Genomic DNA, 15047 nt, shown 5'->3' with positions numbered 1-15047 from the left:
GAGCCACCATGCCCTGCTGTTTTCTTTTATATGAAATATCTTGAATAAGCAAATCTGTAGAGACGGAAAACAGATTAGTGATTGCCAGGAGATGGGAGGAGGAAGAATTGGGGAGCGGTTACTTAATGGGTATGGAGTGTTCTGCTGGGGTGATGAAAAAGTTTTGAAACTAGGAAGAGGTAGTGGTTGCACAACATTGTAAATGCACTAAATGTACATATTAAAATGGTTAATTGTATGTTGTGTAAGTTTCACTTCAATTTCCTAAAAAGGTAACATAGATAGCTAGGCCAGGACTAGATTCACCTCAATTTCCAAAAGGAAGGAACAGAGATAGCCAGGCCAGGACAGCGACAGGGACCTAGAGAGGGACTGAGAGGGAAGAGATGGAGCGATCAGGAAAAGCTGCAGCCCATTATCAGAAATTTATTAGTGCTGTTCGGTCAGTGCGTTGCCAGCTAAATTTAATATGGATCTATATACAAAGAAAATGTCTCGTTCTACATAATGAATATTTAATCATGCGTGGGTCAAGCAATTTCACAGAAGTAATTAAAAGCAGTCTTTTGTTTATTGCTCAAAAATGATAGCGACCTGCTGACCAGAGCTGCAAATACGGTGACATATTGAAAACGTTACCTACTGACATATGTTATTAAAGAGGAAGTAAGGGTCACTCTCTTCCCTCCCCTTAGAAGCTAATCGCTCCTAAGCCCTCCTGTCTGCTCATTCCAGAGCACAGCTCTGAGGGGAAGTCACCTCCCAGCTGAGGCTGGAGAGGCAGGCCAACACCCCTTGGTCTAGAACAGCAGTCCCCAACCTTTTCAGCACCAGGGACTAGTTTTGTGGAAGACAATTTTTCCATGGACAGGAGTTGGTGGGGAATGGTTTCAGGATGAAACTGGCCCACTTCACGTCATCAGGCGTAAGGAGCACGCAGCCTAGATCCCTTGCCTGTGCAGTTCACGATAGGGTTCGCGCTCCTGTGAGAATCAAATGCTGCTGCTGATCTGACGGGAGGTAGAGCACAGGTGGTAATGCTCACTGGCCTGCCACTCACCTCCTGCTGTGCAGCCTCGTTCCTAACAGGCCACAGATCTGTGCCAGTCCATGGCCCAGGGGTTGGAGACCTCTGGTCTATAACCTCCCCCAAATCCATAGTTGAAACAGATGAGCCAGTTATTCAGAAGACCAGAGACGAAACAGGCCATAATGTGTATTCTCTGCAAAAAGTCATCCCTGCTGTCCTGCCACATCCAGCCCATTGTGAAATCTTGTCAATCCTGAGCCCCTTGTCTCAGTGCCATTTCTTCCTTTGTCACTGTGACTGCCTTGGTTCAGCTCGCCTGCCAACCCCCCCCCCCACAGTCTTGTTCCTCCCCATTTCATTCTACAATGACTCTTCCTGGATCTGTGGATCAAGGCTCTGCTTCACTCATGCACCTCCCATGGCTCCCCATTGTCTGCATGCACCTCCCATGGCTCCTTATGCCAGCATTAAAGTCTCTCATCATTTGGCTCCAGCTGACCATCCTGCATCAGGGTTCTTGGTTGCCAGCAACAGAAAGTGACCATGGCTAACTTAAGCCAGAAATAATCTACTAGGAGGACATTGGAGAGCTCATAGAATTGGTAGGAAGGCCAGGGAGGCTGACCAGCAAAGGGCGGAGATAAAAGTCATGCATGTCCAGATACTGTCCAGCCAGAATACCATTGCTGGTGCCTCCAGTACTGGCCACTCTCCACCATTCAGTAGCCCCACAGCCTCCAAGAATAATACCTAAATGTCCCCACACTCTCACATCAGTCTCCTCACCCCCCCACCCCCCCGCCCCATCCCAGGTGGGAGTGGCCAAACAACAAAGCACAGCCTCTTTCTGCAGCCTCATCACTGTGGTCCAGGTAGAGGGGAGTCTGGCTCTCTTTGCTTCCACAGGGAGAGACAGAGCCTTTGATTCCCAGACACACTGCCTGCACCCTAGCTACAGCAACATTTCCTCCACATCCCACACCCACTCGGGGCTCTCCCATCACTCCAACTCTGCTCTCTCTCTCTCCCCCCCAGGAATGCCTTGCCCTCACTCCTCATAGCCAGTTGGATCAGCCTTCGAATGACCAATCAAATACCACCTCTTCTAGGAGCCTTTCCCTGACTGCCTCCGCTACTCCCAATCTGGATATGACACCATCCGTGCATCTCTGGTGGCACTGAGGGCCCTCTACCACATATTGAAGCTTGTCATATTCCTGTGTGACCCTCTCCTATGAGACCATGAGTTCCTAGAAAGCAGGACCCATGGCTTCTCTTATTTCCAGGGCTGAGCACAGGGCACAGTGTGTGCAAAGAAGCCGGATGCACATGAATGAGGTCCATAGAAGGAAGATTCTCCCTGTGCCATATGCCTATGTCCACCTTCTGGTCACATCAGAGGTCAACTCAAAACAGCTTTGAAACTGGTGGAGTATCTCCACCCTTGCCCAGTGTACCCAATATCCTTGGCTCATGCTTGTTTTAATATTCTGCTGACACCATCGTGCAATTCATGATTTCATTGTGAAACATGCAAGAGTCCTGCATGTTTATTGTGCAGTGGGCCCTGCAAATTATGTAGCCAGCCCTGGGTGGACAGCTTCTGATACATTCACTCACACCTCCAAGTGGGGTTTCAGCATCTTGCCACTCCTTTCATGAAGAGAAGACCGTGAAAAGGCAGGGCTTCACCCACCTGACTTCAGACTCCAGTATGCAAAGGAATTTGGAATGGGTTGACTTCTGGTCACAATAAAATCATAGCACATGAGTGACCACCCAATACTAGGGCTGGACCTAAATGCAAGGCTCTTCAAGACAGAGCAATGTAAATTGCCTCCACTCACTAGGATCAAATTCATGACCCCATCAGCATCTCTCCTGTCTCCCTTAACAGCCTGTTCTAAGTCAATGAGTTAGATTTGTGTTGAAATCAAGACAACAACAATACATCAGCCTATGTAGGAGGAATGTTGCATTTGATAATGAATTCTTTATAGACATGTTTTTACTGAGGTATAATTTACATGCAATAAAATGCATAGATTTTACATGTACAGTTTGATGAATTTTGACATATGTACACACTCATGTAACCACCACCCCAGTGAAGACATGGAATATTCTAATACCCCTGAAAGTTTCTTCTTGTGCCTTTGAAAGTCACACCCTACCCCCACTGATGCTCTCAGCAACCACTGTCTGATTTCTATCACTATAGGTTAATTATGTATTTTCTAGTACTGCATAAAATGAAAGCATTCAATATATTTGTGTCTAGTTTTTTCAGTCATCAAAACTTCTATGAGATTCATACATGTTATATATATCAGTATACATCGGTTTATTCCTTTTTGTTTCTGAGTAATATTCCATTGCAAGGATGTATCACAATTTGCTAATGCATCCTCTGGTTAATGGTAATTGTTCTCAGTTTTAGCTATCATGAATATGTCTGTACAAGTCTTTTTGTAAGCATATGTTTCTTTTGTCTTGGGTAAATAATACCTAGCTGTAAAATTGCTGAGTCATGTGTGTATTTGTAAGGGTTCTCCAGGATTATATATGGATGTACAAGAGGAGCTGGCTCATGCAGTTATGGAGGCTGAGATGTGCCATGATATGCCTCTGCAAGCTGGAGAACCAGGAAAGCAAATGGTGTAACTCCCAGTCCAAGGCTGAATTCCTGGGAAGGGGGAGTGGGCAGGGAGGGGTGCCCACTGGTATAAGTCCCAGATTTCAAAGGCTTAGAACTAGGAGCTTCAATACTTGAGGACAGGAGAAAATAGATGCCCCTACTCAAGGAGAAAGAGAGAATTCACCCTTCTCCAATCTTTTTGTTTCATCCAGGCCCTCAGCCAACTACACGGTGCCCACCCACAATGAAGAGGGTGATCTTCTTTACCCAGTACACTGACTCAAATGCTAATATCTTCCAGAAACACCCTCACAGATGCACCCAGAAATAGTTTCATCAGCTTCTGGGCATCCCTGATCCCAGCCAAATTGCCACAAGTATTAACCATCATAATGAGGTTGGTGTATATTTCTAAGAAAATGCTCAAGTGTTTCCAAAAATGGTCGTACCATTTTACTCTCATGCCAACAAAGTTGCTCACATCCTCTGCAACACTTGATGTTGTTGGGCACATTAATTTTAACTATTCCAGTGGGTGTTAATTTGTATTTCTCTGATTATCAATGATGTTGCACACTTTTTCATATGCTTTATGTATCTTCCTTTGTGAAGTATCTGTTAGGACCTTTGCACATTTTTTAATAAGATTGTTGGCCTTATTATTGAGTTCTTGTTGTTCTTTATAGACTCTAAATATGGATTATTTGTCAGATATATGTAAATAAATATTCCTTCCCCACCTGTAGCTTGCCTCTTCATTTTCTCAGGAATGTCATTTGGAGAGCAGAATCTTTGATTTTGATGGAGTCCAACGTGTCCATATTTTTTTTATTTTATAGTTAGTGCATTTTTGTCCTGTCTAAGTAGTCTTTACCCATCCCAAAGTTGTGAAAATATTTTTGCCCATGTTCCCTTCTAGAAGCATTATCATTTTAGCTTTTACATTCCATCTTCATTTTTGATCCATCTTCAAATGATCCATCTTCATTTTTGTGTGTGGTGTGAGGTAGGGGGTCAAGGTTTATTTTTTTCCCCTATGGATATCCAATTGTCCCAGCATCTTTTGCTGAAAAGGCTATCACTGGTTATCTTGGTACTTTTACAAATCAATTAACTAGATAGTATGAGTCTGTTTCTGGACTTTCTGGTCTGTTTGATGGATTGGTTTGTTGATCCATACACCAACGTTATGTTGTTTTGATTCCTGTGACTTCACTTATTGATGACTGTTGAGTCCAGGTCTCTCTCCCACTGTTTGCTCTTCTTCTCTCCTTCTCACTAGCTCATCATTCTCCAGGGCTGAGGGGTAGGGGATTTGGGCTCTAGTCTTAGCTCTGCCTCTAAGTTACTGCAGTTACCACTTTCACTTTCTTGGTCTCCTTTCCCTATCCATAAAATGGGGATAAGTTGAAACAAGATCCCTTCCCCCCAAAAAGACTTGATTTTTAGGTTGATTTCCATGTTCCTAGGAGGGAAAACAAGAGTAGAGGATAGCTCTCTGGAAAATGCTTTCCTGACATTCTAGAGCCCAAAATCAAAGCCAAAAGCAGGAGGGAAAAGCAGTAACCTGACCTCAGCCTGGGAAAATAACCTTTTTTTCTTACTTATTCTTTATCATGCTCACTTTTGAAGACAGACCACTGCACATTAAGTCCAGCCCAGTCCATACACTGTCTAGGAGGCACAGAGCGTCAGCTCTTTCTCACTGTGCCTCCATCTGCCCTGTCATTCTGTCTCATCTCTGACCCTCCCCAAAGTCTCCCCACCTGCTCAACAATGGCCTAGTGGTTAAGTTCCTGAGTCAGCCTCCCTGTGTTCAAATCTCAGCTCGGCTGTTTAACAAAAGAGTGGGTTTGGGCAAGGTGCTTTATGCCTTAGGGCTTTGGTTTCTTCAGTTGCAATAAAGGAAATAAGAACAGTACCCACTTCACGGGTTGTTGTGAGACATCATTAAGACAATGCATATAAAACGTTTAGCATAATATCAGCCATTATTGTAAATGTTCAAAAACTGTTAGCCACTGTGGTGGTTTTTTTGACACTGCTCCTTTCAAAAGATAGAGCCTAATTCCTCTTTCCTCAAATGTGGGACAGACTTAGTGCCTCACTTCTAACAAATGGAGTGTGTAGGAAGTGATGGTGTGTGACCTTTGACACCAGGTCATAAGGGACATTGCCACAGGAGCCTGTGGAGAGACCTATGTGGGAAGGAACTGAGGCCTTCTGCCAATGACTGGTGCCAACTTGCGAGTTGTGTGAACAATCCGTCTTGAAAGAGGATGCCTCAGTTTGAGCTGAACCTTGTGAGACAGCAGCCCTGGCTGACATCCTCACTACGACCTCATGAGACACCCTGAGCCAGATCACACAGTTCAGCCATGCCTGAGCTCTGAATTCCCAACCCACAGAAACTGTATGAGATAATAAGTGTTCATTGCTGTCTTAAACCACCACATTTTGGGGTAATTTTTAATGCAGATCCATATAAATAATTCAGCCACCATTAGTAACGGTAGTAGTGGTAACTGAATCCTATTATCCTTCAATCCCCAGTTCATGTTCTACTGCCTCCAAAATGCCTTTGTCAAGGAAAGAGAAGGTGGTAAGGAAATATCCAATTCCCCCTGTTTCTAAAGTAACCACACCCCACGTTTTAGCTGGGCCATCTGGATTAGAGGTTGTATTTTCCAGCCTCCCTTGCTTGTCTTCCTCTTTCATAGATATCCACGTGTGCACACATAGCCTTGTTCCATCACCCTACTGTGTCCTCTAAGAAACATCTGCAATGAGCCCAAGATATTTTGGATGCTAATGAAAGCTGATTTAAGAAAGTCAGAAGATTTGGATCTAAATGGCTTGAGGGGAGGCGGGGAGAGGTAGGTGTGAGGACTAGGATCCTGGGATTAGACTAGGGTTCAAATCTCAGCTCCTCAATCAAGCTGTGGGGACAAGAGCTTAGCCTGTCCTAACTTCAATCCTTCACTTTAAAAGGAAGAAAATGGGGTTGCTGTGAAGAAGTAATGGGCTAGATGAGACCCTATGATAGAAGTAGCATGCGCAACTTCCAGAATGTATCCTTAACAGGAAAAAGTGTAACTTTCTCCTTTCTACCAGTTGCAATGCAGAGATGCTGGGGCTGCCTCCTTGGGTTATAACACAATCTTGGGAACGGAGACCATGAACACAGCACAAAAAACTAGAGGGAGCTGGAGTTCCTAACACCACAGAGCACCAGTCCTGCACCACATACCTGCCTTCACGTGAGACAGAAATACATTTCTGTCTATCTTGCTTAAGCCACTGATATTTTGGGGGTTGTTACTCACAGCAAAGCCTGATCATAACTGACACAGGGAAGGATGGGAAAGAAACTGTTTATTAAGTTTAGTAAGCTTGTGTGTACCAAATGATGTCACATTCATGATTTCATTTAAATTCACATTACAACCCCAAGAGGTAGACATGATTATAGATGAAATAGAAATAGATGAGAAAACTAACACTTAGAAGCTAGGCGTGGTGGCTCATGCCTGTAATCCCAGCCCTTTGAGAGGGAGGGCGAGGCGGGTGGATCACTTGAGGTCAGGGGCCTGTCCAACATGGTGAAACCCCATCTCTACTAAAAATACAAAAATCAGCCAGCCATGGTGGTGCATGCCTGTAATCCCAGCTACTTGGGAGGCTGAGGCATGAGAATTGCTTGAACCCAGAAGGTGGAGGTTGCAGTGAGCCAAGATTGCACCACCGTACTCCAGGTTGGGAAGACAAAGAATGACCCTGTCTCAAATTAAAAACAAAACAAAACGCTCAGAGAGGTTCAGGTTGAGTGATTTATTCATGGTCTCACAGCTAACAAGAAATAGAGTTGGAATTCAAAACTAAAATTGAATAGATCAAAATGCAAGCTCATTCCATGAGCCCCCTCTCATGTACTCAAGACCCTGGCCTAAGCCTTTTTTCATCTGTCACAGCCAGGCTGCTCCCTCACCACCAAAACCCCTCTACCCCACTTAGCACTTAACCTGGTTGTCAATTTGTCAATTGTTCTGCACCTTGTTTCCTCAAGGGCCCAGATGTCAGCTCCTTGAGGCCAGGACCCATTTCAGGAGGCTTAGTTTCCCAGGCTTTAGCCACTAAGCATTTAACAAACCCTTGCTGAATGATTGGTAGACTTGAACACTTGTGCTAAAGACCAGAAAAGATGAGGAGAAGCCAGGCACGGTGGCTCACACCTGTAATCTCAGCACTTTGGCAAGCCAAGACAGGTAGATCACCTGAGGTCGAGTTCAAGACTAGGCTGGCGAACATAGAGAAACTCTGTCTCTACTAAAAATACAAATATTACCCTGGCGTGGTGATGTGCACCTAATCAGGGGGCTGAGGTAGGAGGACAGCTTGGGCCCAGGAGGCAGAGGTTGCAGTGAACTAAGCACTTCACTCCAGCCTGGGTGACAGAGCGAGCCCCCATCTCAAAAAAAAAAAAAAAAAGAAAGAAAGAAAGAAAGAGAGAGAACAAGGCTGGGGGCTGGAGCTGGGGCTGGGGCTAGCCTGTAACATATCTGCCCTGGGCACTCTGACAAAGCTTTCATCTCACTGGCCAGGATGCTTTCTCTTTTTAATATATATTTTATTACATCAAGAAACAAAAGAGAAACACGCAATTTATGTTGGCCTTTTATCAGCCAACATAAATGAGTACAGATTCCTAACTTCATTTCAGAGGTCTCCATGGCGATCAATATTGCCTGCTGACCAATTAAATCTAACAAGATGCCTCGGAGCAAGAGCGGGTCAGGCAAGGGTGAAAAACCAGGAGTCTGAGGACAGAGTTCTTTCAAAGGTGGTGGAAAGGAGATGTACCCTGGCTGGGTCTCCAAGTTTTAAGTATAAATAGGAGGACTGCAACGGTGCTCAGGCTTCTGATGGAGGCTGAAACTGACATGTCTCAGCCAGAGACCAAGATCACCGCGGCAATCAGGGACATCCGTCTGGCACTCCAGGACGGCTTCTAGGTCACATGGGGCTTAGCAACCAGAGGTTGTGTAGGGAAAAGCAAGATCTGCGACTAACATTGACCATCTCAAGTTCAGGCTAGGACCAACAGCCTCCACACTCTGCCCATTCAGTTGAACTATGGTGGCTGGGATAGGATTCCTCTGTGATTCATGGTAAAATTCTCACGGTTAAATCCTCGTGGTAAAATCACTATCAAACAAAAAAAAATCAGATATAATATTATTCAAAAAGCACATATTTGGTGCCACTATGTGCTAGACCATGTAACTGGCCTTGAGAAAATTGCTTCACGTCGCCATGCCTTAGTTTCTTTCACTGTGAAATGGGAATGATAACGCCCACTTGCAGGGGTATTTCAAGGAACAAAGAGATTATGGGTATAAATGCAGCTTCTGGCCGGGCTCAGTGGCTCATGCCTGCAATCCCAGCACTTTGGGAGGCCAAGGCGGGCGGATCACCTGAGGTCAGGAATTCAAGACCAGCTTGGCCAACCTGGTGAAACCCCGTCTCTACTAAAAATACAAAAATTAGCCAGGTATGGTGGCAGATGCCTGTAATCCCAGTTACTTGGGAGGCTGAGGCTTGAATCTGAGAGGCAGAGGTTGCAGTGAGCCGAGATCGTGGCACTGCACTCCAGCCTGGGCAACAAGAGTGAAACTCCGTCTTCAAAAAAAATAATAACAATACTAATAATAATAAAATCAGCTTCATTCTCTGGGCTTTTGGCTTTGCCAGTTCTCACCATAAGCTCCCATTTTCTGGAGAATGTTTCAAGGCCCTGTGTCCTTTATCACCAAAGAGACTGAATAATATAGAACCATTAAGCACAGTACAAATCCAACAGCTTATCTCTTGCCATAGAAAGCAGATCTTCCATTTAGTTGTAACATTTACCACCACACAAGCTTCAAGGCTGGAAGGTCAGGCAAAGCACTTCAGGAGCTAGTGGAGGGCCAGGAGCATGCTTCAAGGAGCTTGCCACATCACAGGAGTTCATGCCCTGGGCACTGGGGAGGCCCTCACTCTGCAGCACCAGGTTCCAAGCATGCATCCAGCTGCCCTCCATGACCTGCCATCTGGGCCCTGTGCTTCTCAGGAGATAATGACACCAACTGCACCAGGCATTCCTGAGGGACACCCAGTTTTACACAGTGGGGGGTGATGTTTTCTATGTTCTTTCCATTTTCCTTCCAATGATATTCAACGGCTCACTGGCCTTTGGGGCCCACCAGCACTTTGGCAGTGTGCACAGTACCCTGTGATGAACAAGGCATGCAGTCATCTGTGACCTCATCCAAACCTCACCAAACACTCTGTGCAGGGACAATGAAACAGATCGTTCAGAGGCTGAAATTAAAGCCCAGGAAAGATAAATAGCTTATCCAAAGCTAAATAGCTAGAAATTGTCTTCCTCTGTTTTTTTCCCCCAAATGGCTGTTGAATTTATTTGCTTGATCAATAACGGTCCTGGGAAAAATTAGTTAACCAATGCTGAGACATTTGTAATGAAATACTAATTTTAAAGTTGTCTTCCTCTTTCACAGACACCCACACAAGCACACATAGCTTTGTCCTGTCACCCGGCTGTGTCCTCTAGGAAGCATCTACAATGAGCCCAAGACGCCAACAGAACGTTAATTTAAGAAACAGTCAGGAGATTTGGATCTAAATGATTTGGGGAAGTGGGGAAAGGGAGGGGTGAGGACTAGGATCCTGGGGTTAGACTGGGGTTCGAATCTCAGCTCCTCAATCAAGCTGTGGGGACAAGAGCTTAGCCCACCATGACTTCAATCCTTCATCTATAAAAGGGAGATACTGGGGTTGCTGTGAAGATTAATTGAAACCTCTTGTTAGTGGCATACAGCAAGTGCCTGATAGATGTTATTCCTCTCCTCCACCCCCACTCCACACTGGAACAACTTGCCTCTGATCTGTGCCATCTCGTTAAGTCCCAGGATCCAACTGAAGAGCACCTTCCTTCCCTGACCACCCCAGTCCATCTTGATGCCTTTCTCTCTAGAATTTCTGTAGCATTCCTGGTCTTAAACACACGATTTAGGGGCTGTTTATTTGCCAAGTGGGTTTTGGACTAACTGAACTTGAAGGGTGAAGCCTTTTCCTAGATATTTGCTCAATCAATGGCACGGAGCTGAGCGTAGTAGGTGCCTGATAAACACAAGAGTCATTCTTCCCTCTTTCTTGCCCTTATTGCATTTTTTGAGTTTCCTGGAGTATGTCACTATTAATCTGATATTGAATTGAATCAAACCTAGAAGAGCTTAAAGGCAACCACAACCCTAAAGATTTTGTGTGTGTGTGCACATTTTCTAGCTTGTGGCAGAGAATGTCAGCTGTCCACCAAAATCCTTTTCCCTTCCTCTAGAGTAATAATATTGTAGTTGGCACACAACTACCTAGCTGTGGACCACATTTCCCAGACTCCTTTGTACTTGAGTGTGACCACGTGACCACGTTCTTGCCAGTGGAATGTGAGAGAATTGCAAGCCCAACACCCTTTCTACATCACCCCAAGGGGTACCCATTTTTAATTACTTTAATCCCTTCCAGGGGCTGATGTAGGAGAATTGCTTGAGCCCTGGAGGTCGAGGCTGCAGTGAGCTGTGATCACACCACTGCACTCCAGCCTGAGTAACAGAGTGAGATACTGTCTCGAAAAAAAAAAAAAAGAAAAGAAAAACGAAAAAAAAATCCTTCCACATAACCACTTTATAAAGAAGAACTCACATATAAAACCCAAATGTGCCTATAAAATAGGAAGCTACATGATGTGAAGCAAGCCACTTTGCCTTTCTGGGCCTCAGTTTGTCCACGTGGAGGTGGGACTCTTCCAACTCTAACATTGAATGAGTCTAGGCTGGACTTCCATTCTCTTCACCTCTCTCCTCTCACGTGCCCCCTACTAGCTGCTAGGCAGGCTGGGAAACAGCAGCCCCCCTGGATTCCCTTCTAATACGTCCAAGTCCTGGTTCTTTCTGACTTACAAAGGGCTTCCTGCCTCCATCATGTTTGCAATACTGTTCTGTTCTGTTAATTTCCTGGAAAAAATTTTTTTTTCCTCAGAGATTCTGCTGCAGACCTACCTCCTCCTAGTATTAAAAAACCCATAGGCCCATCCCAGGTGGCCTCCATCTCCATCAGCTGCCATGGTGGCCAAAGTCCCCACACCTGGCCCACACAGCCCCGCCGGCCTACCTTCAGCTGAGGACCAGCCAGCATGGGAAGCACGGCGGAGCTGCCCTTACAGGCAGTGCCTTGGTTGAGTGCAGGGCGCTTTCGTCATAGCACCCAGCATGGAGGTGTGGCCACTATGCATGTGTCAGTACAGCCACTTCCAGCATTCCAATCTTAAAACACTCCCACACCAGGTAGTCAATAGCCACTGCCCCTAAGGGTCCCCTCCAAATCCCCCCACAACCCCAGTCACCTTTCCTGGTAGAGGGACCCACAGCGGGGCAGCAGCAGCTCCAGCACGTTCACTTCATGCCTAAGTCTGTGTTCATAACTATATATTTTTTCTTTTGTTCTTTTCCTTTTTTTTTTTTTTTACATTTGCCAGTTTATTACAAAGGATATTACAAAGGAAACAGGATGAAGAGGCACATAGCCTGGACGCGGTGGCTCACACCTGTAATTCCAGCACTTTGGGAGGCCAAGGTGGGCAGACTATGAGGTCAGGAGTTCAAGACCAGCCTGGTCAACATGGTAAAACCCCATCTCTACTAAAAATATAGAAATTAGCTGGGCGTGGTGGCGCTCGCCTGTAATCCCAGCTACTCAGGAGGCTGAGGCAGGAGAATCGCTTGAACCTGGGAGGCGGAGGTTGCAGTGAGCCAAGATGGCGCCATTGCACTCCAGCCTGGGCAACAGAGTCAGACTCTGTCTCAAAAGATAAAAAAGAGATGCATAGGGCAAGCTATGGGGACACAGAGCTGCCATGCCCTCCCTGGGGCACCGCCTTCAGGAACCTCCACCTGTTCAGCTGTCCGGAAACCAGCTGTCTCCAAACCCAGGTCTCTTGGTTTTTTTATGGAAGCTTCATGACATCTACATTCCTTCCCACAGGGCATAGGGCAGGACCCTCTGAAGGGAGAGTCTTATAACCTGTAATAGGAGAGACAGGGGAAGATTAGAGTCCTGCCTTGGGGTTGCTGAAGGGAGGGCAGGAGAAAGTCGAAGGGATTCTGCTTCCTGAGTCCTGCTCCTGAGGCCTAATGCACCCAATGTTAAGCCTGTAACGAGTGCTTTGGGAGTGGCAAGCCAGGAACCGTGGACAAAAACCCATATACGTATACATCATAACACCACAGGTCACCTCCTGGTTTTTTAACGTGGACCCTTTACATCAAAAGAATATACATGATCGTTAGTAATTAGGCCTAGTCCGTCATGTTGTATGAATGTCTCCTAGGCTGAAGGCACTCAGGTATACAGGCTTCCGTTCAATCCCATCTGAGTTCCAAAAGCAGGAGTGATCTCAGCAAACCTATAGATAGCTTCACCCTTTCAGGCATCTGAGATCATTGAGACAGTGGCATCTCTTGCTCTGAGACTATTTATTTATTTATTTATTTATTTATTTATTTATTTATTTATTTTTAGACAGAGCCTCACTCATGTTGCCCAGGCTTCAGTGCAGTGGCATGATCTCAGCTTACTGCAACCTCCACCTCCCAGAGTTCAAGTGATTCTCCTGCCTCAGCCACCCAAGTAGCTGGGGTTACAGGTGCGCACCACCATGCCCAGCTAATTTTTGTATTTTTAGTAGAGACAGGGTTTCATCATGTTGGCCAGGCTGGTCTAGAACTCCTGGCCTCAAGAGATCCACCTGCCTCAGCCTCCCAAAGTGCTGGGATTACAAGCGTGAGCCACCACCCCCATTTGCATTTATTCACTTATTTACCCTCAGCTATTATTCCTCCATTTCTTCATTTGTCATTTATTTTTACCCACACGTTTCCACCTTTGGAAGGGACATTAGGTTCGGCCACTGTGCTGATCCAGATTTCCAGTAGCTGTAATTTTTTTTTTTTTTTTGAGACGGACTTTCACTCTTGTTGCCCAGGCTAGAGTGCAATGGTGTGATCTCAGCTCACCACAACCTCCGCCTCCCGAGTTCAAGTGATTCTCCTGCCTCAGCCTCCCGAGTAGCTGGGATTACAGGCATGTACCACCATGCCCAGCTAATTTTGTATTTTTAGTAGAGATAGGGTTTCTCCATGTTGGTCAGGCTGGTCTCGAACTCCCGACCTCAGGTGATCCACCTGCCTCGGCCTCCCAAAGTGCTGGGGTTACAGGTATAAGCCACCGCACCCAGCCTATATTCTTTTTCTTAAAGAAAGTCCCCAAGCTGCATGTGCCTGAGGCCCCACAAACCCTGGATGCCCCTGTCTGTTGGTGGTTTTTGGCCATGGGAATGTGGGAACAGGTGGGTTCATACACCCTGGGGTGGAACATCCACCCACGCCCTCACCATCCACTCAGTGGGAATCTGCTTGGTATGGGTCAAATTGTGTCCCCCAGAAAGATATGTTGAACACCTAATCCCCAGTACCCCAGAATGTGACCTTATTTGGAAGTAGGGCCTTTGTACATGTCATGAATTAAGTTAAGATAAGGTCATGCTGGAGCAGGGTGGGTCCTTAATCCAATATGACTGGTGTCCTTATAAGAGGAGACTCAAAAGACACAGACCCCTAGCAGAAGATGGCCACGTGAGGGCAGAGGCCGAGATGGAAGTGCTGTGGCTGCAAGCCAAGGAGCAGCGAAGACGACCAGCAAACCCCAGAAGCTAAGAGAAGGAATGCAACCAATTCTTCCCTAGATCCTTCCAAGGCAGCATGGCCCTGCCCACACCTCCATCTCTGGCTTCCAGCCTTCAGAACTGTGAGAGAATACATTTCTGTTGTTTTAACCCATCCCAGCTAGTGCTACTTAGTTACAACAGCCCCAGGAAATGAATGCACTGCTATAGGAAGCTGCTACCTAGATGATATTTGCTGAGACCTCATCTCTCCAGCTCCCGGAGAAACAGTGCCAGCACCGATGACAAAGCAGGCAGAACAAAAGGAAGATGACAGGCAGAACTAGGGCAGTGGGTTTTGGGCTCGACAAGCTGCTTAGGCCCCCAGCCGACAGCGTCAGATGCAAACGGTCAGCCAGTGTGTTTGACTGCATCAGGAGAGGCAGGCCCTAAAAATAGCCCATTGTGCTCCAGTGAGCTCAGTGGGGCACTGAGCTCTCACTCCAGACCAGGCTCCACTCTGAAGGGTTCTGGGTCAAGCCCCCCCAAGAACAAGCTGCTCCCCACGGCAACAGGAGCCGCCTTTGTCCTAGAGGTTGAAT

The 15047-nt window shown here is 46.2% G+C and overlaps 1 long non-coding RNA gene across 2 annotated transcripts in view; it reads left to right on the top strand.

Moving 5' to 3' along the window:
• Nucleotides 1-4411, top strand: part of LOC114679441 (uncharacterized) — a 50429-nt gene extending 46018 nt beyond the window's left edge. For both annotated transcript variants that reach the window (XR_013395344.1, XR_003731294.2), the window contains one exon: nt 3881-4411. This is a non-coding gene — a long non-coding RNA (uncharacterized LOC114679441). The remainder of the gene's footprint in view (nt 1-3880) is intronic.
• The last annotated feature ends 10636 nt before the right edge of the window (nt 4412-15047 follow it).

Source organism: Macaca mulatta, chromosome 7, assembly GCF_049350105.2.
Source record: "Macaca mulatta isolate MMU2019108-1 chromosome 7, T2T-MMU8v2.0, whole genome shotgun sequence".
Classification (NCBI taxonomy): domain Eukaryota; kingdom Metazoa; phylum Chordata; class Mammalia; order Primates; family Cercopithecidae; genus Macaca; species Macaca mulatta.
This window is presented reverse-complemented; position numbering and strand designations above follow the sequence as displayed.